Source organism: Pan troglodytes, chromosome 11, assembly GCF_028858775.2.
Source record: "Pan troglodytes isolate AG18354 chromosome 11, NHGRI_mPanTro3-v2.0_pri, whole genome shotgun sequence".
Taxonomy (NCBI): domain Eukaryota; kingdom Metazoa; phylum Chordata; class Mammalia; order Primates; family Hominidae; genus Pan; species Pan troglodytes.
The window spans coordinates 78,180,146-78,195,188 of record NC_072409.2 but is presented as its reverse complement, the minus strand read 5'-3'; the positions used below and the strand labels follow the sequence as shown (position 1 = coordinate 78,195,188).

The 15,043-nt window shown below is 43.0% G+C and overlaps 1 long non-coding RNA gene across 1 annotated transcript; it reads right to left on the bottom strand.

Moving 5' to 3' along the window:
• Positions 1 to 3,656: 3,656 nt before the first annotated feature.
• On the bottom strand, positions 3,657 to 15,035 carry LOC134807738 (uncharacterized). Its single transcript, XR_010148931.1, has 3 exons — positions 14,956 to 15,035; positions 12,933 to 13,030; positions 3,657 to 5,840 (listed from the first exon to the last, which is right to left on the bottom strand). It is a non-coding gene; the product is annotated as an uncharacterized LOC134807738 (long non-coding RNA).
• Positions 15,036 to 15,043: the final 8 nt, after the last annotated feature.

Here is a 15,043-nt window from a genome sequence, read left to right as displayed (position 1 = left end):
TTGAAAATTGGACGCTGGGGCCGAGCGCGGTGGCTCACGCCTGTAATCCCAGAAGTTTGGGAGGCCGAGGCGGGTGGATCATTTGAGGTCAGGAGTTCAAGACCAGCCTGGCCACCATGGTGAAACCCTGTCTCTACTAAAAATACAAAAATTAGCCGGGCGTGGTGGCACGCACGTGTAATCCCAGCTACTCGGAAGGCTGAGACAGGAGAATCACTTGAACCTAGGAAGCGGAGGTTACAGTGAGCCGAGATGGTGCCACTGCACTCCAGTCTGGAGGACAGAGTGAGACCCTGTCAAAAAAAAAAAAAAAAAGGAAATTGGACGCTAGGTGGGTTCATGGGACCTTCTTTCCGACTCCGCCCTCAGAAGAGTGGCTGACCTTTTAACAGGAAAAGTAGTTTTTTTCAAAATAAATAAAACCTTCTTGGTTGTTAGAGATCTAGTCACATTTAGAAAACACAGAGAAAAATAAAAGAAGAAAATAAACGATGTTTTAGTCTTGCCCGTTTTTCTCCCTTGCTACACTGTAGTTCTGATTCTTTAGAGCCCAAGGTGTGGCATGAAATAGGTAATACCTGATGAATGAACGAATGTATTCCTTTGGTGTGTATTTCTCCCTAGACTTTTCCCCCCTGCAAATATACATATTTCACATGCTTCCGATAGCCCTACATGGCCTGGAATATCAGTAACTCAAATTTCCCTGGAGCACACTTAGTTGCGCACGTGAGAAGCAGTTGAATTCCAAACCCAAAGAGATTCCAATCATCTATCTGACTTTGGGGGTTCTATTTTAAATCACCGTTTTCTCTGTCAACTCGAACCTTCAATTAGTGCTTGATCAGATTCTCCAGCAGTGGTAGAATTCCTAGGGTCTGGGAGGCCGTGACTGACCGATTGCCTTTAGCTGCCCTCCCTTTCTACTGCTCATCTCTTTGAGGCACCTGCTTCCAACGTAATTTTTAGATTTTTTTTTTTTTTTAGACGGAGTCTCGCTCTGTCGCCCAGGCTGGACTACAGTGGCACCATCTCGGCTCACTGCAACCTCCGCCTCCCAGGTTCAAGCAATTCTCCTGCCTCAGGCTCCCGAGTAGCTAGGATTACAGGAGTGCACCACTGCACCTGGCTAATTTTTGTATTTTTAGTAGAGACAGCGTTTCACCATGCTGGCCAGGCTGGTCTTGAACGCCTGACCTCAAGCGATAGGCCCACTTTGGCCTCCCAAAGTACTGGGATTACAGGCATGAGCCACCAAGCCCGGCCGAATTTTTAGATTTTTTAGGATGATTAAGACAGATCATCTCTAACACACCCTCCAAATTTGGCAAGCCATTTTCCCCTGGGTATAAAAAAAGGTCAACAAATAAAAGGAGCTCCCACCTCCAGGTTAGTTTCCCTGGCAAGAGTGGGAGCTCCTGTGGCAGGGACAGCGTAAATTGTGCTCTCTTCCCCACTCCAGAAGTATTCGGTGACCACGCCTGCCTCAATCTTGGCAGGCCCAAGGCCATGGCTCAAGGGCGCTCAAGGACCTCACATTCCGGCCAGGCAAACAGGCAGGTCGGTAAATGTTCTCTGGACCGTCTTTGATACACCCCATGTCAGTAGTGAAGTCTCTGGAAGAAACTCGGCCCAGATCTAGCGGCTGAGTCCTATGAGGCCCACTACCCTGTGGGGGCCGCACGTAGCGAGCGGTGTAGCTCTCTCGCGGGTCAAGGCAGATGAAACAGGGAGGCCGGGACCCGAAGGCGGTGGCTGGGCGGGGCTCCACTCCTGAACACCTACCACCCTGACACGCCCAGAGCGGGTGGGGCGCGCGGGACCGCAGCCTGCCCACCACGCCGCGCGCAACCGAGGAGGTGTTTCGCCACCTGGCGGTCTTGCGCCCTGTCGAGAGTGAGCACCCGGTCCTAGGCGGCGGGAGCCCTAGGCCGCGAACGAGTGTCTCGAACCCGGCTTCAAGCCGTCGAGGGCGCGCGGGTCGGTTCTAGCGTCCCATGGGTCGCGGTTCGCGTTTTCGGACAGCGCGTGCCTCCTCTCCTGGTTATAAAAGTGGGAAAAGTGCAACGACTGGGAAATGCAGAGGAGGCCAGAGCCCGGTGCAGGCGGCGTGCGCGCTTTGCCCTCTGCGGGTGCGTGTGTTTCCTTGCCAATCGCGAGGTGGATTACGCCCGTTCTCTTCAGAGGCTTACGGGTTTCGAGCCGAAGCAGTCGAGACTGCTCACCTTTCCAGTGCCTCTGGCCTACTTCTCCCCATTCGGAGTGTAACCAGGCCCCTTGAGATTTAAGTAGTCTGGCATTTTCAGTAACTGAAGTATTGAAAATTCCGTTTGGTGGTTTTTTTTTTTTCCTGTTTTGTTTTGTTTTTTGTTTTTGAGGCAAAGTCTCGCTCTGCCGCCCAGACTGGAGTGCAGTGGTACGATGTCGGCTCACTGCAACCTCCACCTCCTAAGTTCAAGCGATTCTCTTGCCTCAGCCTCCCAAGTAGCTGGGATTACAGGCATGCACCACCATGACTGGCTAACTTTTGTATTTTTAGTAGAGAGGGGGTTTCGCCATGTTGGCCAGGCTGGTCTCGAACTCCTGACCTCAAATGATCCGCCTGCCTCGGCCTCCCAAAGTGCTGGGATTCCGGACGTTAGCCACCGCGCCCGGCCGTAGTGAAAATTCTGATCAGGCCCTTGCCTGCATGCACATAGTAAGCGCTCCCGTTTTGCCCAATATCTCTTGTTCCCACAATGTAATTATAAACTGCTGTTGTCCTGTTTCTTTGTCTAGCAGGAGAGATAACTTCAGGGTCATGAAAATATTTTGCAGAAGGAATGAATGCCATTAAGGACTTTTTGACCAGCTGCTGACACCCATAAGTCTGGTTGCTCAAAGTTTTATCTGAGACTGTAGAGGCACAGACTTTTCCCCTCTGTTCCCAGAAACCCTCCCTCACACCCTACCCCATAAAAACGCCTGCTGTCATCTCTTTGTTAAGCAACATTTGAGAGATCTTGCTCTTCCGCCTTCTTGCTTTGGCCCAATTGAACAAACCTTTCTCTATCTCCAAGCACCTGTGTCTTAGCGTTTGGCTTCAGCTCTGAATCAGGTACATGAGCCTGAATTTGGGGTTACACAACATTAGTATGACATTTGGGGAAATTGCCAAATTGACCTTTGGAAAGGTTGGACCAGAGTGTAGCTTTCTGGACTCCTCCCAGAACTTCCTCTTCATAACTAATCTTTGCTAGTTTAGAAGTTAGAAACGTGGCATCTCACGGTTGCTTTTCTTTACCGACTGGTGAGGTTGGGCATTTGTTCCTTTTAACCAACACTAGTTGAGCATTTGCTTTCAGCCAGGAATTGAGCTGGGGAGGCGGCTGAGTCCTGGTCCCTGCCCTTGGGGGAGTTCACTCTCTCCACATGAAGATAGCAAGTGTTAAGGTGAATGCAACAACCTGAATAGAGTGTCAGCCCTGAGGGTACAGAGGATGAAACAGTTATCTCTACATGGAAGGAAGGCAGGGGTCAGGATAGGTGTTACAAAGGAAGTAATAATTTGAGTGAATCTTTAATATTTTTTACTTTACTAGTTTCTAAAATTATAAATGAACTACATGCTAATTTACATACTGAAATTAACCATAAAAGTCCATGAAAGTATTGTTAACATCTTTATTCAAATACAGGATTTAATCTAAAAACATCAATGCCCACAGTTATCACTGCACAAATGACAGACTACTTGCTACAGATATTTTTACACAAGGATCATAACTTCTCAAACAGGATTTATTGTAAAAAGTAAAAGAACACTTTTTTTTTTTTTTTGAGACGGAGTCTTGGTCTGTTGCCCAGGCTGGAGTGCAGTGACTTGATCTTGGCTCACTGCAACCTCCGCCTCCCAGGTTCAAGCAATTCTCCTGCCTCAGCCCCCCAAGTAGTTGGGACTACAGGCACACATCACCACTCCCGGCTAATTTTTGTATTTTTAGTAGAGACGGGGTTTCGCCACATTAGCCAGGCTGGTCTCAAACTCCTGACCTCAGGTAATCCGCCCATCTTGGCCTCCCAAAGTACTGGGATTACAGGCGTGAGCCACCACACCTGGCCCAGAACACACTTTTTTCTTACCAACTACTGTTTTAAATGTATTAGCAATTCCATAAAATATAGTTTCCTCACCATCATTTCCCAAATCTGAACTACATTCTGTTGGCTAGATTCTTATGTGGAATAACATTCAAGTTTGGTCTTAGTGTATCACAATACAGGATTGATTTTAAATACTCAAAATTACATGGTTTTCTGGTTTCCAACAGCTTTGCCATTTATCTGCATTTCTCAAATAAGGAAACATCTTTCTAGTTCATGTTTATTTTCATTTTGTAGTGTGTGTGTGTGCCTGTGTCATGGCACCCTTTGTTAGAGAAGAGCCCCAACCTCCTAGAGAAGAGCAAGAAATAACAAGACTCCAACGGAGATGACTAAGCAAGAAAGCAGGTTCACCAGCCACAACTCCATTGGTACCAATGTAGATGAGATTTGGTGGATCAGATGAAGAAATTTATTATTCAACACAGCATACAGTAGGAGTACCAGCATGGTAGCACTGGTTGGCCTGTCCTCAAGTCCTATGGAGTAAATGCAATGGGCCCGGACAGTGGTTGCACATGCAGTGGTTTGCACCATGACTGAGGGATCCAGGGCTAAGGGCCTAGCATCTTTTGTAGCAAGTGGCAAACAAACCAGCCTCCTTCCCTGAGGGAGTGAGCTGTTGTATGGTAGTTATGCTGTGGTCATCTTAACCTAGTTAAATGCTGATGTGACTAGCTAGAAATGGTTCAGTATTAGGGGAAAGTTAAGCCTTGTGTTTGGCATACTTAGCAAGCACATGCAGAGATGCTCAAGGCCACAGCAAACTGCCTTTCCCAATAGAAGTCAAAGCCTGTCATCATCTGACTCTACCTTATCTCTGCAGTGTCATCTCATGCAATTTTTTTTAGTGATCTAAGTTTTTTATCATTCTGGACTATTCACCAAGGCCACTTTAGCTGTTGTATTCTTCTAGCTACTGATTCTCTCCTCTTATCTCCTGCCACACAGCAAGATTCCTGAGCACAGACAATAACTGCTCAATAAATGTAAGGATGAAAGGGCCTGAAATTGTGACAACTACATAAGAAAACTGTGTGTCATGATGCTATTAAGGGACTGTATTCATTGAATTCCTTCTATATACAAGGTCCAGGCATAGATGGATCCATGGAAAAGCTTAAGATATCTTCATCAAAGTCTAATCAGAAGACAAACCATGCTCATTTGAATAAAGACAGTTTAATATATGAGGAATTATTAGCTATAACAGGGTATTGGAATAATGAAGCACTGGCTAATAAGAACTAGAGAGCTTTAAAGAGTATAGCAATAGCAGATATAAGGAACAGCTGCTACTCTAATGCTGTGACAGAGTTCCCAAAGAGGAGCCTCTCGCCTCCAGCCAGGGCAGATTGAGACCCTTTTGAAGAGTGTGGCTATGGCTCATTAAATGGCAAGAAGTCATTGGGAATCTTCCAGTGGAACTTCCTATAAATCCACCCTCTAGAATTTTCTGGCACTTTTAGGTTGCTGAGGAAATGTATTCATGGGGAGGGGTCTCCTGGAAGCCTCTGCTATAAAACAGCCCAATAGGATGCTAAGGAACACTGCTGGCTGCTCAGTGTTTCTGGCCACCAATCAAAGCAGGAACAGATGCTGGAGAAGCTGCTGTGCTGCAGAAGTGTGCCAGTGAGCACAATTGGACCAGGAAGCAAAACCCATTCCTCTTGAAATGCCTCTTCAGGGCCTTCTACCTATAAAGCATATCATCACGAAAGAGAACAAAGGAAAAAAAATTTAAGGCTCAGATCCATTTTCTCAGAGCAGTCAGTGAAGGATGAATTTGGACCTGAGAGACAATACATTGATAACTGGCACAAGGTCTCATGAGGTGGTGTATTAGTCCATTTTCATGCTGTTGATAAAGACATACCCAAGACTGGGAAGAAAAAGAGGTTTAATGGACTTACAGTTCCACATGGCAGCGGAGGCCTCACAATCATGGCGGAAGGCAAGGAGGAGCAAGTCATGGATGGTAGCAGGCAAATAGAGAGCTTGTGCAGGGAAACTCCCATTTTTAAAACCATCCAATCTTGTGAGACTTATTCACTATTCTGAGAACAGCACAGGAAAGATCTACCCCATAATTCAATCACCTCCCACCAGGTTCCTCCCATGACACATGGGAATTGTGGGAGTTACAATTCAAGATGAGATTTGTGTGGGGACACAGCCAAACCATATCAGGTGGTAATATCAAACTCATCAGTAATAGCAATAAGGTAGAGTCTGCCCATTCCCAGATGGCTTCACTGGTGAATTATACCAAACATTTAAATAAGAATCAATACCAGTTATCACAAACTCTTACAAAAAACAGAAGAGGAGGGAACACATCCCAATTCATTTGATGAGGCTAGTATTACCCTGATATCAAAACTAAAGACATCACAGGAAAAGGAAACTATCCTTTTCCTTTATGAATCAATATCCTGTATGAATACAGACACAGAAATCTTCAACAAAACACTAGCAAACTGAATCCAGCAACATATAGAAAGGACTGTATACTGTGACCAAGTGGAATTAATCCCAAGTATGCAAGGTCTTTTAACATCTGAAATTAATTAATGTATTATGCCATCTCAATAGATGCAGAAAAAGCATTCGAGAATGTCTAACACCCTGTCGTGATTTAAAAACAAAAACAAAACCAAACCTCAATAAATAAGATTAGAAAAGAACCTCCTCCATTTGATAAAAGGCATCTATGAAAAACCCACAGATAACACTTAATAGTGAAAGACTGAAAGCTTTGCACTTAAGATCGGGAATAAGACAAGGAAGTCTGCTCTTGCCATTTCCATTCAACATTATACTGGGGGTTCTGTCCAGGGTAATTTGGTAAGTAAAAGCAATAAAAGATATCTAGATAGGAAAGGAAAAATTAAAACCATCTATATTTGCACGTGATGTGATCTGGTATATAGAAAATCCTAAGGCACCCACCCACCCACACAAACACACACACACACACAACCATTAGAGCTAACACTAACAAGTTCAGCAAGTTTGCAGGATATACAAAAATTAATTATATTTCTGTACCCTTGAAATGAACAACCCAAAAATAAAACTTGAAAAATAATTCCACTATATAGCATCAAAGAAAAGAAAATATTTGGGAATTAATTCAACAAAAGAAATGTCAAACTTTTTTTTTTTTTTTTTAATTTGTAGAGATGGGAGTCTCACTATGTTGCTCAGCCTGATTTTGAACTTCTGGGCTCAAGCAATCCTCACATTCAGCCTCCCAAAGTGTTGGGATTGCAGGCATGAGCCATTGTGCCCGGTCAGAAATGTCAAACTTAAACTCTGAAAACTACAAAATATTATTAAAGGAAATTAACAAAGATCTAAATAATTGAAAAGGCACCCCATCCCATTTTCATGGTTCAGATGATTTAATATTATTAATAGGAGGTCATGGGAGGATGACTGCTTGAGCCCAGGAGTTCCTGACCACCCTAGGCAACAAAGTGAGACCATATCTCCACAAATAACAATAATTTAAAAAAATATTGCTAAGATAACACTATTCCCAAAATTGAAATACAGATTCAATCCAATTTTTCTCAAAATCCCAACTGCCTTCATTGCAAAAAATGACAAATTGCTCCTAAAGTTTGTATGGAAATTCAAGAGACTCAGAATAGCCAAAATAATCTTGAAGAAGAACAAAGTTCTTCTTTTGTGAGAACAAAATAACTTATATTTCTGATTGCAAAACTTACTACAAGGCTACAGTAATCAAGACAATGTTGTATAGGTATAAGGATAGATATAGATTAATGGAATAGAATTAAGATACAGAAATAAAACTTCATCTTCAGCTAAAAGTTGAGAGATGGGAAAAAATATATTTTTTAAACCCTTTATGCTTACAATCAGCTGATTTTTTACACAGGTGCCAAGACAATTCAATGGGGAAAGAATAATGTTTTCAATACATGGTGTAAGCACAACTGGATATACACATGCAAAAGAATGAAGTTGGATCCCTATCTTAAACTATATAAAAACATTAAATGATTGAAAGGCCTAAATCTCAGAACTAAAATTATAAAACTCTTAGAAGAAAATGCAGAGGCAAATCTTTGTGACCTTGGATTTGACAGTGGTTTCTTAGATATTATACCACCAGAAGCACATTCAGGAAAAAATTGAAAAATCTGACTTTATCAAAATTAGAACAGATAACTCACTGAATAGGAGAAAATATTTAAAAATTATATGTCTGATAAGGGACATGTATCTAGAATATATAAAGAACTTTACTACTCAATAATAAAAAGATAGATGACCCAATTTAAAGGTGGGCCAAGGATCCAAACAGACATTTATTCAAAGAAGATATATGAACAACCAAGAAGCATATGAAAAGATACTCAGTATCATTAGTCATCTGGGAAATTCAAATTAAATCACAATGAGATATCACTTCACCTCCACTAGGATGGCTACAATCAAAAAGACATTATAACCAGTGTTGTGGATATAGAAATTTCAGAACACTCATCTTGCTGGTAGAATTATAAAATGGTACAGCCACTTTGAAAACTGAAAAACAGTTTTGCAGCTTCTTAAAAAGTTAAACATAAAGTTACCATATAACATAGCTATTCCAGCCAGGGGTGTGGTGGCTTATGCCTGTAATCCCAGCACTGTAGAAGCCTGGGCAGGATGATCATTTGAGCCCAAGAGTTTGAGATCAGCCTGAGTAACAGAGACCCCATCTCTGAAAAGAGAAGGGACGGGAGGGGAAGGGAGGGGAAGAGAGGGGAATGGAAGGGGGGCAGGGAGGAGGGAAGAGAGGGGAGGGGACGGAAGGGAAGGGAGAAAGAAAGAAAGGCAGGCAGACAATTCTACTTCTAGGATATACCCAAGAAAATTGAAAGCTTATGTTTACACAAAAACTTAGACATGAATGTTCATAGCATAATGATTAATAATAGCCAAAAGTATAAGTAATGCAAATGTCCAGCAACTGATAAGTGAATAAACAAAGCATGGTATATCATACAATAGAATATTATTTAAACCTAAAAGGGACTAAATGTGCTACAATGTAAAATTAATCTAGAAAATATTACGCTAAGTAAAAGGCCACATATTGTATTATTCCATTTACATGAAATGCCTTCAAACCATGGAGATAGAAAGTTGATATTTAGTTGCCAGAGGCTGGAGAGACGGGTCAGTGAGAGTCATTGTTTCACGGGTACAGAGTTTCAGTTTGGGAAGATGAAAAAGTTCTGGATATGGATGGTGGTGATGGATGCACAACAATGTGAATGTACCTAATATCACTGAACTGTATATCTAAAAATGATTAAAATGGTCAATTTTATGTTTATATATATTTTACCACAATAAAGAATTATTTTCACAGAAAAAGGAGAGAGAGAGAGAGATGAATTGAATGTGGCAAAATCCTAATAATGGAATCTAGATGATGGGCACATAGTTATTTTTTTAAATACTCTTCTCTCTAATTTTGTTTGAAAATTTTTCATAACTAAAAACATAATATGGAGACAGGCAAAATAGATGTCTTCTTGATGACAATTCAGCCTGATGGGGCAAATATATGGAAAAACTTGTTGCAAAACAAATAACAAACACAGCTTTGACCATGCCTTTCTCCTGCCTGAAAGCCCTCTGAGAGCATCGTATCACCTACAGGGAAAAAAGACTCTCTGTGACCCTCTCCTCTGCTCACCTTGCCACCTCATCCTGCTTCTCCCTGACTTCCATTTCTTGAGCAACACCAAATCCCTTGTAAATTTCCCAAACATGCCCTGATCTGTGCCATTCTTCATGCCATGTATGCACCCTGCTTAACAATCCAGTCTCCCTCCCTCTGCTTAACCTCTCCTTAAAAACTGGCTTGATCACCAGCTCCTCCAGGGAGTATCTTCTGACCCTCTGCTGAACTGTCCCTCATCTGTGTTTCCATAGCTCACTGTCCATAATTTGTCATAGCATCAAACACACCAGATTCAAACTACCAAATTTGTGCAAATGCACATACACACTCAGATCCCGAGAACCTAGAAACCGGTATATCAAAGGCATAGTGTGAATTCTGTGAAGGAGTTTCTGTACCAGGGAAAGCTCCACTAACTTTTAAACTTGCTAGGTATTTCTCCAGCTTTATGAACATTTAATGTCAGATATCCCTGCAGAGACCACTTAAAAGTTTACTTTTGCTCTAGGCTGAGAACAGTATACCTGAGGAAAAACAGTAACATGACTTACACCTTAGAAAATATCCACTTTTAGTTTTCGCCTAAATAGTGCAGGTAATTTTGAGTCTACAAGGCTTCTGAAAAAGAGCAGGGGATGCCAGGTGCTTGGGAGTGGGGGTTGGAGGGTGGAAATGGGACTTCATGCCTAAGTATACGAATTTCAGTTTGAGAAGATGAAAAAATTCCTACCCATTGCACCCTCCAGTTCCCATCCGAAAAGACAACCACCTTCATCTACAGCTCTTTTCTCTGCTATTTTACCTCAATGTTTAAATATAATACACTGATATTGCTTGATTTCTTAATTTTAAGAGAATGTGTTGACTTCCTGACAAGGTAGATGTGGTTTTGGCTCTTCCTATTTCCACACTCTTCATCCCTCCCTCTCCACGCTTTGCTAACACACGGCATAGTTACAGCACAATTTCTGGTTAAATCAGAAGCCATTTTTTACAATATTACCAGTGCAAATATTGTTATCTGCCTTGACAGATTGTACATTTTATGCAATCCTTTATTTTTCATGGAGTTGGTGATTGCTTCGTTTCAGTCCATTGTTTGTTATTCTATATACTTTGTTAATTTCTTCCACTATTCTGGCATTGGAGTCTTTTGCCTCGCCTTAATAGATTGCAACATTCCATTTCCATTTTTCCTCTGGAGACTTCCCACTCTGTGCTCCTCCCACTTTGGGGGGGCTGCTCTTCAGGACTGCTGCACAGCTGTCTTTTCGTTAATTGTGGTAAAATACGCATAACAAAATTTATCATCTTAACCATTTTTACATGTACATTCAGTACATACACAGTGTTAAGTGTATTCATACTGTTGTGCAGCCATCACCACCATCCATCTCCAGAACTCTTCTCATCTTGCAAAACTGAAATTCTGTACCCATGAAACAATACCTCCCCATCCCCACCTCACCGTAGTGCCTGGCATCCACCATTCTTCTTTCTGTTTCTGTGAATTTGACGACTCTAGGTACTGCATAGAAGTGGAAACATACAGTATATATATCCTTTCGTGACTGGCTGATTTCACTTGGCATAATATTCTCAAGGTTCATACACGTTGTAGCATGTGTCATATTTCCCTCCCTTTTTGTACACCTGTCTTTTATACCTTCCTGCACTGCTCTCCTTCTTAGATCCACTTAGATCACTTTTATTCCACTTTCTTGCTTTACCTGTCCATTTTGCTAGAGGTCCATAACCTCCGGTATCTTCTTAAATAAAGAGAATATGAGGCTGGGCACAGTGGCTCATGCCTGTAAAACAGAGTGACTCTGTCTTTTCTCAAAGATCTACTGATGGCCACACAAGGCATCTCCTTGCTGTGTTAGGTATATCATCCTATGTCCTATTTCTTGTGGCATCATTGAGCCCACAGCAGGCCTCATTTTGAACTTCCACATGTGGCATTTTTTGAAAAATCTGTAGCTGTGGCAATACTGAGCTTGCATTTCCTCGTAGTTGCCAAGTTATGGCTGCCCCCAGTAAAGGGAAATTTAGAGACAATGCTTGCAAAGCTCCTACCAATAAGCCTGGTGAAGCACTTACTCAACAAATGGAAGTTGTTCTTTTTCATGGGATTACAGTTATTCAAAGGTTCAGAATTTAAAAGTGTTCAGAAGAAAAGGGGAGCCAGACCTGATATTTGTAGATTGGCTTGGATTTGGAGGTTTTTAAAAAATACTATTGAGTTGCCATCCTTGGCAAGGAGCTTGTATGTACAGCGATAGCTATAGATCCAAGCCAATCTACAAATGTGTGTGTAGCACCTGGTTACGAGCATGGAACCTGGAGCTAGATTGCCTGGATTTGAATCCTGGCTTTACCACTCTCAGGCTGACTTTTCTTTTTTGTGTCTGTGTTTTCTCATCTCTAAAATGGGGATAATAATCGTACCAACATACCTTGAGTTTTGAGTTAATATATATGAACCAGCTTAGCATAATATTAGGCACATACTAAACATTATATGAATGTTTGCTTATTATTTTTCAATAAGCTTGTATGATAGGATCACTTAACTCAACATAATATTAGGCGTATACTAAACATTATATGAACGTTTGCTTTTTATTTTTCAATAAGCTTATATGATAGGATCACTTTACTCAGCATAATATTAGGCATATACTAAACATTATATGAATGTTTGCTTTTTATTTTTCAATAAGCTTATATGATAGGATCACTTTACTCCTTGAGTACATTGTTTTCTTTGGGCTACAGAAGGCTCCCTGGTTGAAAGGACACATTTGTTTTCTTGGTTGTCATTCCAATTCTTTTTTTTAATTTTTGAGATGGGGTCTCACTCTGTTGCTCAGGCTGAAGTGCAACAGGCTGAAGTGCAGGGTGATCACAGCTCACTGTAACCTTGAACTCCTGGGCTCAAGGGATCCTCCTGGCTCAGCCTTCCGAGGAGCTAGGACTACAAGCATGCATCACCACACCGGAATGATTTTGTTATTTTTCATAGAGAGACAGAGTTTCATGATGTTGCCCAGGCTGGTCTCAAACTCCTTACCCTCAAAAGATCTTCCTCCTGCTTGAGCTTGGGAGGTTGAGGCTGCAGTGAGCCATGACTGTATTACTGTACTCCATCCTGGTCAACAGAGTGAGACCCTGAAAAAAAAAAAAGATCCTCCTACCTTGGCCTCCCAAAGCACTGAGATTACAGGTGTGAGCCACTGTGTCTGGCCCTTGATTCTTTTTGTCAGTGCATAAGTCCTGGTTCAGGTATTGTGAAATCAAGTGATCATCCCACAGGAAACTGAAACTGAAATTGAGCAGCCATCATTCTGGTACCTCAAGGGACTCTGCAGGAAGACCCTAGGGGGACTCTGCCAAGAACAAGTCTAACCTGTTCTGAGTCTGTCTCTTTTTATGTATCTGTATCTCCTCCTACCATCAACTTTCTTTCTCACCCTCTATCTCAAGTCTGTTCTCTCATGGCTGCTGCTTTCTCATGATTTCTCTTACTCCTTTGGTTTGCTCAGGACTCCAGTGGCCTCACTCTGCCTTATGACTTTTCAATCCCAACCATCATGGCCAACTGCCTCACTTCTGATTTCCCAATTCAAATTCCCAAGAGCATGAGTCTGTATGGGCAAAGACTTTTGGTCTGGCAGCCTCCTGGACCAGTGGCTAATCTATAGCCTGGTTACTCAAATAGTTGTCCTACCTCGGCTAGTAGGCAAGGAAAGCTAAGTAACAGCTACAAAATTCGACAGCCTAGGACTTCTAGGATGGGTTCAGTAGAATATACTTGCTGGCATACACATGAAGAGTGTGAATGCCAGGCAAGTAGGCTGCTACAGTAGATTAGACCCATCCAGGGGGTCTCCAGAGAAGTAGAACCAATAGGAGATATAGATATAAGAGAACATTTAGTATGGGAATTGGTTCATATCATTGTAGAGGAGTCCCATGATCTGCAGTCTGCAAGCTGGAGAACCAGGAAATCTGGTGGTGTAATTCAGTCTGAGTCTGAAGGTGTGAGAATCAGAGGAGCTAATGGTATAACTCCCGGTCCAAGACTGAAGGCCTGAAAACTGACGATGAGTCCCCAAGTCCAAAGCCCGCAGAACCGAGTTTTGATGTCTAAGGGCAGGAGATGGATGTACCAACCTAAGAGAAAGTTAAATCACCCTTCTGCCTTTTTGTTCCTTTTCAGTCTTTAATGAATAGGAAGATGCCTGTCCACAATGGTGAGGGCAGATCTTCTATTGATTCAAATGCTAATCTGTCCTGGAAACACCCTCACAGGCACACACAGAAATAATGGTTTTCCAGGCTATCTGGGCATCTGTTAGCCCAGTCAAGTTGACCCAGAAAAGTAACTATCACCTATTTGCCATCTTTCATTTAAGCCCAGATACACAGACTGGCTATCTCAGCCATTCCTTGGGTAGCACATCCAAACCTGTTTCCTCTCAGTCTCTCCTTTGCCTTGTGACAAATAGGTTTTGGAAGAAGCTGCCTGTGGTCACCCTGAACTTGTTGTGCCTTTAAGAGTTGGGCATGCTGGCCAGGCGCGGTGGCTCATGCCTGTAATCCCAGCACTTCGGGAGGCCGAGGCAGGTGGACCAGCCAGGCCAAGATGGTGAAACCCTATCTCTACTAAAAAATACAAAAAATTAGCCGGGCGTGGTGGTGGGCGCCTGTAATCCCAGCTGCTCGGGAGGCTGGGGCAGAGAATTGCTTGAACCCGGGAGACGGAGGTTGCAGTGAGCCGAGATCGCGCCACTGCACTCCAGCCTGGGCGACAGCGCGAGACTCCATCTCGGGAAAAAAAAAAAAAAAAAAAAAAGAGTGGCATGTCACCTATTGTGTGTGGCCTGCACGTAATGCACTAATTCTTAATCCCTCGCTGATCCCAGTGTAAAGTGGAGACACCAGTACATACTCAGCCTCACAGGACTGACTGGTCAGGCCACTCATCCCCAGGCACGCGGCCACCGGTCACTGACAACTACAGACCGACTCTGCCACCCAGATCAGGTGCCCAGATGCTCAGTCGCTCACACAGGTAACTACTCGCTCCCTACCTCCGTTCCCGGGACTGCGGCGCCCCAAGCCCGGCGGTGTCTCAGCTTTCCCGGTCCCCGGCGGACGGTGGCCGAGGGGCGGCGCGGG